This window comes from Giraffa tippelskirchi, chromosome 2 (assembly GCF_054371585.1).
Source record: "Giraffa tippelskirchi isolate mGirTip1 chromosome 2, T2T-mGirTip1v1.2.pri, whole genome shotgun sequence".
Classification (NCBI taxonomy): Eukaryota; Metazoa; Chordata; class Mammalia; order Artiodactyla; family Giraffidae; genus Giraffa; species Giraffa tippelskirchi.
Genome location: NC_137276.1, coordinates 120,614,142 through 120,631,022, shown reverse-complemented (window position 1 = coordinate 120,631,022; position 16,881 = coordinate 120,614,142). Strand labels below are relative to the sequence as shown.

The window sequence follows — 16,881 nt, the reverse complement described above, 5'->3', positions numbered from 1 at the left end:
TCCAGGCCAGAATACTGTGGTGGGTAGCCTTTCCCTTCTCCAGGGGATCTTCCCAACCCAGGGATTGAACCCAGGTCTCCCTCATTGCAGGCAGATTCTTTACCAGCTGAGCCACAAGGGAAGCCATCTTATGAAAAACAACTATATTTTCCAAAGGAAGCAGTGGCATTACTTTACATTTCCATAAATCTAGTCAATGGCCAGCTTAATGTGAGATGGCTATATATCCTCATATCTACTTCTTACTTCAATCTGTTGTGATTTGCTTTTAGGCTGAAACACATGAAGAAAATCTGGTCTCACATATTTAGCTGGAAAACAATGGAAAAGTGTAGTAGCCTTATGGTTATTCTTCTTTGATACTACACCAAAACTCTACAAGTAGTTATTTCTTTAAAGGTTAGTTGCAATGTGGAAAAGGAAACTGTATTAATGAGCTTTCCAAACTCTGTTATATTAGAATCCATTGGTGTATCTTGCATTCCCAATCCATCTTCCCCATGCATTAGTCATTTGGAAAATACTGGCTTGTTGAATTATGAAGATCATTAAATGTGGTCATATTTTGTAATGCCATATCAAAAACTCGTATTAGTTACTAATCAACTATTGCTACATGAAACAACATGGGTGGAGCTCATAAACATAATGTGGAAGGAAAGAAGCCAGACAGGAAATACATGCTATATGCTTACACTTACATATAGTTCTAAAACAGACAAAAACAATTAGCCTGTGGTAATAAAGGTCAGGAAGGTGGCCTTTGGGAGCAGCAATCAGGAGGGATACAGAAAGTTGTGGGGTGCTAGTAATATTAAATTACCAAGTCTGGGTACTGGCTACACAACTGTGTTCACTTGCAAAAATTAATCAAAATTATACATTTAAATTTATGCTCTTTTCTATATGTATACAGTAATTAATAAAAAATATTTTTTCTGGACCAGGACATTTGAGGATAGACAAATATATCAATGGAAGGGAATTATGAGTCCAGAAATAAACCCTAAATTTCACGGTCAATTGATTTTTGACAAAGAGGACAAAACCATTAAATGGAAGAAAGAATAGTCTTTTCAATAAATGGTGGTGGGACAACTAGAATTCACATGGAATAGATGAAGTTGAACACCTGTCTCATATCTCACACAAAATGTAACTCCAAGCAGGTCACTGATTTAAACGCAAAAGCTAAAACTATAATTCTCTTAGAGGAAAACATAGGAATAAATCTGTGATTTCATACTAGGCAATGGCATCTCAGAAAAAACTGGCTTAGAACTCAACATTCAAAAAACAAAGATCATGGCATCTGATCCCATCACTTCATGGCAAACAGATGGGGAAACAATGGAAACAATGACAGACTTTACTTTCTTGGGCTCAAAATCACTGCAGATGGCAACTGCAGCCGTAAAATTAAAAGACGCTTGCTCCTTGGAAGAAAAGTTATGACCAACCTAGACAGCATATTAAAAAACAGATACATTACCTTGCCAACAAAGGTCTGTCTTGTCAAGGCTATGGTTTTTCCAGTAGTCATACATGGGTGTGAGAGTTAGACCATAAAGAAGGGTGAGCACCAAAGAACTGATACTTTTGAACTGTGATGTTGGAGAAGACTGTTGAGAATCCCTTGGACTGCAAGGAGATCCAACCAGTCCATCCTAAAGGAAATTAGTCCTGAATATTCATTGATGCTGAAGCTGAAGCTCCAATACTTTGGCCACCTGATGTGAAGAGCCAACTCATTGGAAAAGACTCTGATGCTGGGAAAGATTGAAGGCAGGAGGAGAAGGGGATAACAGAGGATGAGATGGTTGGATGGCATTACCAACTCAATGAATATGAGTTTGAGCAAGCTTCGAGACATGGTGACGGACAGGGAAGCCAAGTGTGCTGCAATCCATGGGGTCGCAAAGAGTTGGACATGACTGAGTGACTAAAAGACATCTTAGATATAATACCAAAAGCACAAGCAATAAAAGAAAAGATCTATAAGTTGGGCCTCTCAAAATTAAAAACATTTGTTCTTCACAGAACACCATCAAGAAAAGCCAGCCACAGACTGGGAGAAAATATTTGAAAATCATGCATCTAATAAGAGAATTGTACCCAGAATATATAAAGAACTTGTACTATATAACTCAATAATAAGAAGACAATTCAATTTTAAATGTGAAGTGATTTGAATAGAGATTTATCCAAAGAAGATGTACAAATGGATAAATAAGCACACAAAAAAAGATCTTCGACATCATCATCCCTTAGGGAAATGCAAATCAACACCATAAGAGACACCACTTCACACCCACTAGAACGGCTGTAATCAAAAAGACAAGTGTTGGTAAGCATGTTGATTGCTTCATGCTGGTAGAAATGTAAAATGGTGCAGCCACTTTGGAAAGTAGTTTGCTAGTTCCTCAAAATGTTAAGCATGCAGTTATCATGTGTTTGTGTGTGTGTATGTGCTCAGTCATGTCCAACTCTTTGAGATCCCATGGACTGCAGGCCACCAGGCACCTCTGTTTATGGAGTTTTGCAGGCAAGAATACTAGTGTAGGTTGCCATTTCCTACTCCAGGGGATCTTCTTGACCCAGGGATTGAACTCATATCTCTTACATCTCCTACTTTGCCAGGTGGATTCTTTACCACTGAGCCACCTGGGAAGATCTCAAATTACAGTTCAGTTCAGTTCAGTCGCTCAGTCGTGTCCGACTCTTTGCGACCCCATGAATTGCAGCATGCCAGGCCTCTCTGTCCATCACCAACTCCCGGAGTCTACCCAAACCCATGTCCATCAAGTCGGTGATGCCATCCAACCATCTCATCCTCTGTCGTCCCCTTCTCCTCCCGCCCCCAATCCTACCCAGCATTAGGGCCTTTTCCAATGAGTCAACCCTTCGAATGAGGTGGCCAAAGTATTGGAGTTTCAGCTTCAACATCAGACCTTCCAGTGAACACCCAGGATTGATCTCTTTTAGGATGGATTGATTGGATCTCCTTGGAGTCCAAGGGACTCTCTAGAGTCTTCTCCAACACCACAGTTCAAAAGCATCAATTCTGCGGCACTCAGCTTTCTTCACCGTCCAACTCTCACATCCATACATGACCACTGGAAAAACCATAGCCTTGACTAGACGGACTTTTATTGGCAAAGTAATGTCTCTTCTTTTTAATATGCTATCTAGGTTGGCCATAACCTTCCTTCCAAGGAGTAAGCGTCTTTTAATTTCATGGCTGCAGTCACCATCAGCAGTGATTCTGGAGCCCCAAAAAATAAAGTCTGACACTGTTTCCACTGTTTCCCCATCTATTTCCCATGGAGTGATGGGACCAGATGCCATGATCTTAGTTTTCTGAACGTTGAGCTTTAAGCCAACTTTTTCACTCTCCTCCTTCACCTTCATCAAGAGGCTCTTTAGTTCTTCTTCACTTTCTGCCATAAGGGTGGTGTCATCCGCATATCCGAGGTTATTGATATTTCTCCCGGCAATCTTGATTCCAGCTTGTGTTTCTTCCAGCCCAGCATTTCTCATGATGTACTCTGCATAGAAGTTAAATAAGCAGGGTGACAATATACAGCCTTGACGTACTCCTTTTCCTATTTGGAACCAGTCTGTTGTTCCATGTCCAGTTCTAACTGTTGCTTCCTGACCTGCAGTATTAGTTAGCAATTTCACCCCTAGATATGTACCCCAGAAAAACAAAAGCCTATGTCCACACAAAATCTTGCACACAAATGTTTATATAAGCATTATTTATTATAGTATATCAGCATTATTTATTACAGTCAAAAAGTAGAAACAACTCAAAGGTCCATCAGCTGACAAACATATAAATAATATATCGTATTGATAGATCATACCATGGAGTATTATTCAGCCATAAAAAGGAATGTGATATATAGATAACCACATCACAGTTGACTATCACGTAGATGAACATCAAACGTTTATGCAAAGTGAAAGAAGTTAGTCACAGAAGACCACATACTGTATGATTCCATTTGTATAGAATGGCCAGAACAGGAAAATCTATAGTGGCAGGAAGTAAATTAGTGGTTGCCCAGGACTGGGAGGGGCTTCCTGGTGGCTCAGATGGTAAAGAACCTGCCTGCAATGAAGGAGACCCGGGTTTGATCCCTGGGTAGGGAAGATCCCCTGGAGAAGGGAATGGCAACCCACTCCAGTATTCTTGCCTGGAGAATCCCCATGGACAGAGGAGCCTGGTGGGCTACCGTCCACGGGGTCTCAAAGAGTCAGACACAACTGAGCAACTAACACTACCACACACTAGGGCTGGGAGAAGGAGAAGGTAGGCTAGGATGGGGGGAAGGTGACTGCTAAAGGGTACAAGTTTGCGTTTCAGGATGATGAAAATGTTCTAAACTTAGGTCACAGTGTTGAATACATACTCTGAATATACACTGAAGAACAGGTAAACAGGTAAACTTTAAGGAATGTAAATTATATCTCAATAAAGCTGTTTGTAAAAAAAAAAAAAGAGCTATTTATAAAGGGTACTATTAATAACATCATTCATTTGAAAGGGGCCATAGTAAAAGAATAAGGATCTGACAGATCTGCAGAGACAAAAAGCCTTTACCTCTGACCAACATGTTTTGAGAGGCATGACTGTGTCTAGGGAGGAAGAGGGTGAAAATTTCATCATCACTCCCTCCCTAATATAAGCACACAGTTCCCTAAAAACAAACTGGCATTTGGTCTGTTTCACACCTGAAATCAGACCCTCCCCTACTTGATGAAGGTGTTTCACCTCTAATTAGCTTTTATTTTGCAAAAAATTATAAACCCACAAGGAGGGGGGCAACAATGCAAATGGTCCCTTCCTCTCCCAGAGGACTCCAGCCGCACTGCACTCCTTCCCCTTCCTGCCCTGGGTGTTTGAATGGCTGAGAGAAGGGCTGCAGGGAACGCACAGGTTACCCCTCAGTAGCAGCCCAAGAAGCCACAGGGTGCAAGAACTAATCAGACTTGACCAGACAGAAAGACAGGGAAGCCTTGATGGGCAAAACGAAAGTAGCAGGTGAGCAACCTGCTCAACTGCTGCTTAGAGGTAAGAGAAAATCACTAAGAAATTTTAAATCTCCAGGGAGGACAGAGATATGCAAATGAGCTGGCTTAAGTGAACTCAGCTGTCTCCATAAAAAGTATAATAGCCTCCGGCTATTGGGCACCACCCAGGACAGTCTCGGGGCGCCCCCAGTACCAGGTCACTGGGGAGGTAGGGTGGGAGCATGCGCACTATGAGTCATTTCTGAATGCTGAATCCAGCCAAGAGGAACATCAGAGATACTCCAGAGCCTGAATTCCCAGGGTAATAAAAAGGCAGAAAGTTGTTATGTGCACATAGCTGTAATTACCGCTCAAAGTCGTTAGCAGCTGCCCCGGCTATTGATGTGTAAAATGAAAAGCCAATTTGGATTCTTTTCCATAGAATGAGATTTCCCATTTCAAAAAAGGAACAGGGCACCACAGAAAATACATTGCTCCCTGTAATGATCTAGGTCACCTTGCCCTGCATGCTCAGGTTGTGGCTGCCAGCATAATGGAGGAATGAAATCGGTATCCAAGAATTTAAGAGATTCAAGGATGTAAGGTGTGATGGGCCTCCTTGCTCTGCCCCTCAACGTGCTACCCCTTCCCAGGAACAATCAAAGACATTTGTGCGAACAACTGCCAATTCAACAAACAGGCCATATCTGCCCTGGTTTTTTTCCACTTTGTATTAAAATATATATTATTTTTCTGATTTTTTTTCTATTGTAGGTTATTACAAGACATTGAATATAGTTCCCTGTGCTATACAGTACATCCTTGTTGCTTATCTCTTTTATACTTAGTAGTGTGTATACGTTAATCCTGAACTCCTAATTTACCTCCCCCACTTCCCCTGCCATCCCATCTGGTAAGCTTGTTTTCCATTACTGTGAGTCAAGGACTCTTAAAGCCATCTATCCCCTCCCATTCTTCTCTGTGCCTCCTTTTCACACACTGCCTTATGAGTCATCTTCGGCCTAACAGCTACATTCAATCAGTCATTCGATGTTGATAGAAAGGCATCTTTCAATGGTCTAATCAAGACAGTTCACTTTTTGGATGAAAAGAATAGGGAATAAAGCAGGGGTGATGCTGATGGGTGTGTGTGAGACAGAGAGACAGATAAACAGACAGAAAGAACCTCCAGGATATCTCAAGACAGACTGGTAAGGGGCAAGCTGCCCAGAGAGAAACTGCTGCTGCTGCTGCTGCTGCTGCTAAGTCGCTTCAGTCGTGTCCGACTCTGTGCGACCCCATAGACGGCAGCCCACCAGGCTCCGCCGTCCCTGGAATTCTCCAGGCAAGAACACTGGAGTGGGTCGCCATTTCCTTCTCCAGTGCATGAAAGGGAAAAGTGCAAGTGAAGTTGCTCAGTTGTGTCCGACTCTTAGCAACCCCATGGACTGCAGCCCACCAGGCTCCTCCGTCCATGGGATTTTCCAGGCAAGAGTACTGGAGTGGGGTGCCATTGCCTTCTCCGGAGAGAAACTGAGAAGAAAGAAAACAGTACAGCCCAGTAATTGCACACGTTTTATAGAAAAGATGTAGCAGATATCTGTTTAATCAGAAAAGCTGACTTCTTATAATTAGTCTGCCTTGATATTTTATACCAGAAGAAAATAGTATTCCCTCCTTGAGCTCCAATTTTCTCATTTTTAAATAACTACACCTTCTATATCCAAAACCATTAGGATGACAGTGATTACAATAACTACTTTACGCTCCTTCAGACAATAGTGAAACAACCACCAAAGTGAAAGTCGCCGAGTCGTGTCCGACTCTTTGTGACCCCATGGACTATATAGTCCGTGGAATTCTCTCGGCCAGAATACTGGAGTAGGTAGCCTTTCCCTTCTCCAGGGGATCTTCCCAACCCAGAGATCAAACCTAGGTCTCCTGCACTGCAGGCGGATTCTTTACCAGCTGAGCCACAAGGGAAGCCCCCAAGGAAAGGAAAAAAAAAAAAGATTCACACTTTAGTGGAAATTTAACACAATGTGCCTGTACTTTAAAGACAAGGTGTTAAAGAGCGTAGTGCTTCCCTGGTGGCTTAGTGGTAAAGAATCCATCTGCCAATGCAGGATGGTGCTGGAGAAGACTATTGAGAGTCTCTTGGAAAGCCAGGAGATCAAACCAGTCATTCCTAAAGGAAATCAACACTTAACATTCATTGGAAGGACTGATGTTGAAGCTGAAGCTCCAATACTTTTTGGCCACCTGATTTGAAAAGCCAACTCATTGGAAAATACCCTGTTGCTGGGAGGGATTGAGGGCAGGAGGAGAAGGGAGCAACAGAGCATGAGATGGTTGGATGGCATCACTGACTCAATGGACATGAATTTGAGTAAACTCCAGGAGATAGTGAAGGAAATGGAAGCCTAGCATGCAGCAGTCCATGGGATTGCAAAGAGTTTGACACAACTCAGTGACTGAACAACAAACAAATGCAGGAGATGTGGGTTCAACCTCTGAGTCAGGAAGATCCCCTGGAGAAGGAAATGGCAACCCACTCCAGTGTTCTTGCCTGGAGAATTCCATGGACAGAGTAGCCTGGTGGACTACAGTCCATGGGGTCACAAAACAATTGGTCATGACTCAGTGACTGAACAACAAATTATTAAAGACTATAGATGATGTTTCCTAACACTGACTCAAGTTCACACTCTGCCAGTTGCTCTCTCTCTTCTCCCCACTCCTGCCTCGCCAGGTATAAAGTAACTATTTTATTCATGCAAATGCCTTGACATAAATTGGATGTTTTTAGAGCATCAGTAAACACTCCGAGCTGCCTATGAAATGATAGTAGCATTGTGGTAATGGGGAAATGATGATCCAAAGTTAAGTTTGTTATGAAGTTACAAAACGGGGCACCTTGTGTGTGCAATTTACAACTGGAGGAAAGGGCTTTTCCCTTAAACGCCACAGAATGGAATTTAATGCATGACAGCAGAAAGGTTGAGACTTATAAAAAGGCCATTGTCCACATGGACTGGATATTTCCTCCAACACTCCTGCAACTGAATCTTCTGCAAACACACCCCACCTGCACTGGAGTCCCACACCCTGGGAACACATCCCTTCCTTCCAGCATCCAGGAACAAGGAAGCACCTGCTGCAACCTTCCTATTAGGTCAAATTCCAAGAGTCCGCTGCTACAACACAGGAGGCTCACACTCAATCAGAAGTCTCACACTCCCACTGGCTACCATATACATTTCGTTAATCTCTGCTTTAAATCCCCACTTGAAAAGAGCTTCAGAATTTACTGTTGTATTGGAAATGCTGTTTACAGAGCAAGGGAACCACAAAGAAAGCATATGGTGAATTTCCAGAATAACTCACCTTGGCACTATATTCTTTAGCTCATAATCAAAATGATATCAAATGGATGACATTTAAATTGTGTTAGGTTTTCAAAATGCTTTCCCATGTATCAGCTATTGTAAGCTTCACAATGATCTTGAAGTTAGATTTAACAACCTGTTTTCCAGTTGAGGAAGTAGATTCAGAGAAAGTAAGCATGCTGCCTGAAGTCTTAACATCTAGTGAATTGCAAGGCCAGGACTTAGAGCTTCCGGTTCCCTCCAGGACTCCTTCATTAACCCCTCCCTCTGCCCTCTAATCTATGTGCTACATTAGTTTAAGGTACATAACTCACAGGGTAAGGCATGGGGATGAGGGGCTAGCCCATCTTCTCTAAGGACCTTTAGACGTGGGTACTTGGTACTGCTCTGGAATCACTGAGTCTGAGTCTTGATGGCTGAGGGAAAAAGGGGGACTTCAAAGCTGAGCACTGTTCGGCCTCAAACACTGCCCTCCAAGAGGACAGGATAAACAGCAGGATAACTGGCTTTTGGAACATTTCTGAAAGATGCCAGGTCTCCTCTGATTCCTCCAGCAAAAAGTGAATGCTGCCCCAGAAGGCTATTGGCCCTTGTTTGCACAGACCTCACTCACTCATTCATTATCTGCCTCTCCTCACTAGGATGTTAATGCCATGAGATGGGAATTTTGTCTGTTTTGTTCAGAGATAAATCTCAGCACTTACAATAGTGCCTGGAACGTCATAAACTCTTAATAAAAATATGCTGAATCAATACACAGATTATATAAGTTTTTTCTATTTTGACTAAGTCACACCTTACTACCATGTCTTTTCAAGGCCATAAGCAAAATCTCCAGAAGACAACGGAAGTGTGGTGGAGGGAGCTGCCCCAGAAGGGAGCGCCCTCTGTACTAGGAACCCTACTAAGGGGGGAGGGGCGGAGAGGAGAGAAGATGGAGGAAAGGAGATGTTTCAAGTGATGGGCAGTTTTTTAATTAACTAATTTCTTTTAATTGGAGGATAATTACTTGACAATATTGTGATGGCCTTGGCCATACATCAACATGAATCAGCCATAGGTTTACATCTAATAATTGAACACAAAATAATCAACCTCCTCTGAGATATTTGATAAGTATAAAAAAACCCTGGATACCAGAAGCCTTATTTCAATAACATTTAGAGAATACATTTTTGCTATGATCTCAGTTTTAAAGTATATAATGTGGTATACTTTAGATAGAGAAGGACAGCGAAGCCTGGTGTGCTGCAGTTCATGGGGTCGCGAAGAGTCGTACATGGCTGAGTGACTTATAACAACAACAACAACATACTTTAGTTACTTATCTACTTACTGACTTAGAAAATGCTTCCAGCAGCTCTCTGTAGGCAAAGATGAAAGGTGCCCTCAGCATCCTTCCTGGAGGATGTGGTGTCCCGTAGCTGGCTGAACTTCCAGGGCAGAGTGTGCCAACTGTGTGAGTCAGCTCCCAATGCCTAGTCCAATGGCATCACCTGGATAGGTTGAAAATGGTAAGAATATTTCTATCACAGAAACTGGCAAACAAAAATATCAGAGCTTTTTATATTTTCAGAGATCTGTTGGTTAAACATTACCAACATACCACTGCTTGAGGGGTCCTGTTAATAGAAGTATAAGTGGTAGCCATCCATGACCCAGGGAAAAAGGGTATAATTGGTTTCATTGAACTCAGCAAGATCTCCCCCTCCCCCTAGTAGGTAGGCCTAGAGGACTGTGGGAATGAACAGATCTATGAGCATAAAGTGCCCAAGCTCCTTCTGGGTAAGAAGGTATAGCAATACCCCAGCCCTGCTTACTGAAATTCAAGTTGGGGAAACTTGTTAGGAAATCATGGTGTGATCCTAAGCAAGACCCAGTATTATGGACAAAGCGCAATGAGCTCATGATATAAAATTACAATGAGGAAAAGGGGAAAGTTAATTTTTTAAATTTTTATTGAAATATATTTGATTTACAATGTATTCATTTCAGCAAAGTGATTCAGTCATACACGTATACTTTTTTCTATTATGTAAGGGATATTGAGTAAACTCCCCTGTGTCATACAATAGGTCCCTATTTATCTATTTTACATATAGTAGTATGTATATTTTAATCCCAAACTCCTAATTTATCCCTCCCCCTACCTTTCCCCTTTGGTAACCATAAGTTTTTCTATGTTTGTAAGTCTGTTTCTGTTTTGTAAATAACTTCATTTGTATCATTTTTTAAGATTCCAAATAAAAGTGATATCGTATGATACTTATCTTTGATTTACTTCACTTAGTGTGATAATTCCTAGGTTCATTCATGTTGCTACAAATGGCATCATTTCATTCTGTTTTATGGCTGAGTGATGTTCCATTGTGCATATATATACCATAACTTCCTCAGTAACTCCTCTGTCAATGCACATTCAGGGTGCTTCCATGTCTAGACTATTGTAAACAGTGGAGATTAGAGCTGGTCCAGGCTCAACACAAAGCCCTTGGGATGGGCTACTTCTCAGCTGTGCCATCCCTCAGCTGTTTCAGGCCTTGGGACTCCAAGACTGTGAACTTGAAGCTAACATGTGAAGCATCTCTGTAGGGCTTCAGAGAGCAGCAAGGCCATCTGTCCGATAGCACAGCATCAGTCTTGAAGAGCAATTCTATGATGCAATGAGTGGCAGGGGAATGCCACATTTTCTGGTGGTATTCACACCTAGCCCCCGGAAACAACACTCAGCCACTCTATCCCAAGTAAGCTCTTGGAGTTTTCCAACAAGTAAGGGTGGGGAGTAGGGAATTCTATAGAGCAGAATTCCAGGGGAAATTCTGGTTTTCTTGCTAACAAGACAGCATGGATCCTTAAGCAATCATGATAAGCAGAGAACATTTTATACATACATATAGAATAAAATGGGCTTTCCCAGTGGCGCAGCAGCAAAGAACGCACCTGCCAATGCAGGAGACTTGGGTTCCATCCCTGGGTCAGGATGATCCCCTAGAGAAGGAAATGGCAACCCACTCCAGAATTCCTGCCTGGAGAATCCCATGGACAGAACAGCCTGGTGGGCTACAGTCCATGAGGTCACAAAGAGTTGGATGTGACTGAAGCAAATGAGCACACACACAAGCACGCACAGAAGAAAATATACTCAGGTAGTAAGAATGATTCTCAGGAGATGACGGTATTGTGGATGATTTTCTTTACACTTTATTTTTTATAATTCTATAAGAAAAGTAAATCGCAAACTCACGTGTGTTGCTGTTGTATCATAAACATTCAAGTTCCTCCTAAGAGCAAGAAAATGCTCCCACACCAGAGGGTTGCCCCTTTAGGGCTAATGAGGGAACCACCTGGATTGGACCCTCCAGTTCAGACCTTTCCAGGATCTGCTCCACTGCAGGCACAGGGGAGAATGCAGTGTGTGTGTGGGAGGAGGGGCACTCTGCTGTGGCAGACTGTGGGCCTTGGGAAGGGATGAGCTGTCACCGGGCCTCAACAGGACAGAGAAGAGAAGCATAATCACAGTCAAGATCCACAGGCTCCTAGATGCAGGCAACACCATGAACGTCACCCACCCTAGATGCTCCCTGGCACTGCATTCAGAGGGTGGGACTACGGCTGATCTTTGATCTTCTGCTTCAATTTCTTTAATGTCAAGTTCTCACAATTAAATGAATAAAAGGCAAAATCAAGATTGGTCAACAGGTTAACCTTAATAACATTTCCTCTGGGTATTAGGAGGAAGTAGAGGCCAAGACAGAGGTAGGGACTCTAAGGACCCACTGTGTAGCACAGGGAACTATACTCAATATCTTATAATAACCTGTAATGGAAAAGAATCTGAAAAAGTATATACATATATATAACCAAATCACTTTGCTGTACACTTGAAACTCTAACACTGTAAGTCGACAATGCTTCAATTCAAACAACAGAAATTTTAAAAAATGTTTTAAAAAGTAGGGGGATTTCTCTGGCAGTTCAGTGGTTAAGACTCCACGCTTCCATTGCAGGGTGGGCATGGGTTCGAACCCTGGTGCAGGAACTAAGATCCCATATGCCCTGGGGTGTGGCCAAAAAAAAAAAAGTAGGAGCTCCACAGTCTAGATGAGACTCTTGCGCTTTGCTGAGTCTCTGCGGGAGACTTTTTTGTGAGTATGGGGTCAGGAGGAGGGACTTTCATCCTCACATTAACTTGACTCTACAGAAATGTTTCCTACTGCTGAAAGCCGTGATGCTGCACCTCCCTGCCTGCCCGCTCCCCACTCCATTGCTATGCCGATGACAGCTCTTCTGTGAGAGACAGAGGCCAGGGCAGGAACCACTCAACCGGAGACTTTAATAACTTTCTCTCTCTCCATGCTAACATGGGATCAATGAGATCTAAATTGAAATGTGTGGTTGAATGGCATTCTGAAAATGTCCCTTGCCTCTAAGTCTTTGCAGAAGTTACAATCTCCTTTGGGGAAAGGAGGCAGGTGGTGGCGGGGGGTGGGGAGGGGGGTACTCATGTGGATGGCTATTGTGCGCCTTTCACAGAGATAGCACAGAGGAGAGAGGATTTATGCCGTGGATGGAATGGCAGATGGGATTGGAGGAAACAAGGTATTCTCCAGAAAGCCGAGTCTGGTGGGCAAAGGCTTCTGAATTTCCCCTTTATCTAGGAGTGGCAACTCCATGGAGCAGGAGTGAGGGACACGGGTTGGAGGTGGGGGGGGGGAGGAGGGACACACGAGGATGCGACATATGGGGGGACACCAGATGCTGGCCCTCCTGCTGCTCCTCTGAGAAGCCGTTTACACTGCACCTCAGGACAGTTCACCTGGGCGAGAAAGGGACAAAAATGTGTCCAGCAGCCCTCATCTCAGGTTGAAGGTCCTCTCTGGTGGGGAGCATTATCTGCCCTGTACTTCTGGTTGTGTATGTCTGGGGGCTTCATAACTTCCCATGCCTCGTTGTCAGCAGGGAGGCAAGAGGTCTGGGGAGCAAGCATGCAGCTGCGGGCGGGAGGGGAAGGGCGGCATAGCTGGTCACCACGGCGGCTGCTGGACCTGCAGACATGGTTTGCTCATCACCTGGCTAACTCCTACAAGTGTCTCAAATATCAGATCAGATGCTCCTCCTCCAGGAAACCTTCCCCAACAGGCCACTCCTCCATGGTTACACTGAATTGATTCACTTAATAATACATACACTGACCAACGATTCCAACCAGAGAATTATTGAAGGTCTTAAGAGTCCATATAGTCAAAGTTATGGTTTTTCTAGTAGTCATGCAGTGATGTGAGAGTTGGACAATAAAGAAGGCTGAGCACCAAAGAATTGATGCTTTTGAACTGTGGTGTTGGAGTAGACTCTGAGAATCCTTTGGACTGCAAGGAGATCAAACCATTCAATCCTAAAGGAAATCAGTCCTGAATTTTCATTGGAAGGATTGATGCTGAATTTGAAGCTCCAATACTTTAGCCACCTGATGTGAAGAGCTAACTCACCGGAAAAGACCCTGATGCTCGGAAAGATTGAGGGCAAAAGGAGAAGGGGGCAACAGAGGATGAGAAGGTTGGATGGCATCACTGATTCAATGGACATAAGTTTGAGCAAACTCTGGGAGATAGTGATGAACAGGGAAGCCTGACGTGCTGCAGTCCACAGGGTCACAAAGAGTTGGACACGACTTAGTGACTGTACAACAAACAACAAGAGTCTATGTATTTAGTAAAGTAAAAATTCGACACTCCAAGTGTTGTTTTAACTTAACATGCCCATGATAGACTCTCCAGTGATTTTAAAATTCTTGTTCACTATGGCAGAAATGATAGTTATCTGCAAATATTCATTTCCTTCTCTCTATAGTAGTATAGTTATACTAATAGTTTTTTTTTTCAAATATTTACTTATTTGGCTCTGCCAGGTCTCAAGTGCGGCATGTGGGACCTTTAGTTGCAGTATATGGGATCAAAACTGGGCCCCCTGCATTGGGAACATGGGGTCTCAGCCACTGGACCACCACACTAATAGTTTTCATCTAGGCAGATGACCTCCTCAAATATATTTCCCAGGCTCCCTGCAGCAAGGTACAGCCTCATCATTCAGTTCCAGTCAATGGTATGTGAGCCCAGGTCAGTAGTGCAAATACCAATTTGGGCCCTCAAAAGGAAAGAGTGAGGGCTCCCTTTATCCCCTTCTCCCTCCCCACTGGTTTGAATGCAGGTGAACGTGGTGGAGATGGTCCATGTAGGTCACATGGATGAGAGCAGGAGAGTGGATCAAAAAGATACACAGAGACTGGAGCCCTTCACTCTGGTGCTGCTGCCCCAGCCCTGGATCCTTATATCCAGACTGTTAGGAGAGAAAAAGGTATACATCATGCATTCATTGCCTAAAACAAAAAACAAAACTGTCTTACTATATACTTAGGACTTTCTAAGTTCTGGGAACTCTGAGTAGAGCTATGGAGATAAAAGACTTTGTTCTTACCTAAAATAAACTGTCAGCCTAGTGACAAGGGGGACTATAAAAAATGTCACACAATTAAGCACAGGTGCTAGGAGAGTGTGTGTGAGAGGGCTTCCTGAAGGAGGTGATGTCCATATGATTTCTAAACAAGGAAAGGCAGCTATGAGGAATGAAGAACAAATGGAACAGCATCAACAAAGAGAGTGACGCAACAGAGAGCGTAGTGTCTTCAGGTGAGAAGGTGGTGGAGCCCAGCAGTGACGGACGTGGGTTCAGTGGTCAGTTTGAGTTCCAACCCTGGTTTAGCAATTCTGAGCTATGGGACCTTAGGTCACTGTAATCTCTGTGTGTCTACCTCCTAGAGTTGTCATCGGGACTAAATGAGAAAACCCATGTAAAAATCCTTAGCACCACGTTAGACTCTGTAGTACAGAACAAGCTCAGTGAATATTAGCGTAGAAAAAGAAAAAAGTAGTTAGGTATGACTGGTATCCAAACTGTGGAGTGAAGAGTCATCAGAGAAGAGGCTAGAGGGATAGTCTGTGACCAGATCATCAAAGACTTTGGGTATCTTCCGGAAGCCTAAGGGATTTTAAGCAGGAAGTGCACAGGGTCAGAAAGATTTCTGCCTTCCAAGAGCTCAATCTGACAGCAGAGTGACACAGGGATCACAAGGGGCCTGGCCTCCTTTCTCAATGAATCTCTGCTTTGCACAAAGAAAAGCATTACTCTACACATTGCACCCTGGGGCAAATTTGTGTGTGTGTGAATTGTAGATGGTGAAAATGAGTGGACCAAGTAGCACAGAGGATCAATCTGGTAATGTCAATTCACCACACCTTCAGGCAGAGCCTCACTGCCTTGTCTCTGTATGAAAGGAAAACTTTCATTGCTTTTACCACATTACTAACAGCCTGAGTCCACTTCCTGTCTTGCTAAGAAAAATCTCCATGGTCAGATGACCAAGAATATAATTTTCCACCTGAACAGGTTTAAGTCATTATAGGGGGCTCCCTAATAGGTGGAGGTGAATCACTAAAGCTCTTCTCAAGAGAGAACCTGACTTGCTTTCTTAGTCTGTTTTTGCCATGCAAGCATATCCGAAAAATACTCGGGGTTTGGCCCAGTTGTTTATATCCTTTAGACAACCCAAGTGTATCTGAGCTCTCAACAGGGCTCTGGTCAAAGGGTGCTCTGGTGGGGGCTTTCTCTGAAATTTCTCCACCTGGTACTAGACGGCCCAGCCCCTGCCATGTGATGACTTTCCTCCCAGCAAAAATTGTGAATGCTGACTTCCCTGGCTGTCCAGTGGTTAAGATTGTGCTTCCAACACAGCGGGTGTGAGTTCGAACCCTGGTCTGGGAACTAAGATCCCACATTCTGTGTGGTGCAGCCAAAAAAAAATTAATATTGAGAAATGGTGAATGCCAGCAAAACTGTGGTTCTTTTCCTGAAATGTGTGTGTTAGTCACTCAGTCATGTCCAATTCTTTGCAACCCCATGGACTGTAGCCCATCAGGCTCCTCTGTTCATGGAATCCCCCAGGCAAGAATATTGAAGTGGGTTGCCATTCCCTTCTCTGGGGGATCTTCCCAACCCAGGGATTGAACCCAGCTCTCCTGCATTGCAGGCAAATTCTTTACCATCTGAGTCACCAAGGAAGCCCTTTCCTTAAATAAATAATGCCAAGTAAGGTCTGCACAGCTTCTTATAAAATATCTGCATATCTCCACTAAGGGGGAATAACATGCAAATCTTTGTTGGAAGGTGAGGGGAAGACTCTCTTTCCCAAATAAAATAACCCTGAACCAACATTTAATGGAATTTTTCCACGAGTAGTGAGTGCAAGCAAATTCACCAACATCTCATAAACTTCCCCAGAAAGACCATAAAAAGCAGTAGAATATCACCTCCATTTTCTGGAAGGGTAGCCAGTTAGGTCTGCAGAGCCTCCACCACAAAGGCATAGGTGACCCCTTGTCTCTGGTCATATCTTTTACAAATAATGGGGATGAGGCACAAA

General features: G+C 43.4%; 1 long non-coding RNA gene across 1 annotated transcript in view; it reads right to left on the bottom strand.

The window, feature by feature from the left end:
* LOC145538445 (uncharacterized) overlaps positions 1-11,472 on the bottom strand; it is a 105,123-nt gene extending 93,651 nt beyond the window's left edge. Inside the window, exons 1-2 of the long non-coding RNA XR_014076859.1 lie at positions 11,349-11,472; positions 9,745-9,904 (exon numbers count right to left, since the gene is read on the bottom strand). This is a non-coding gene — a long non-coding RNA (uncharacterized LOC145538445). The remainder of the gene's footprint in view (positions 1-9,744; positions 9,905-11,348) is intronic.
* Between the last annotated feature and the right edge of the window lie 5,409 nt (positions 11,473-16,881).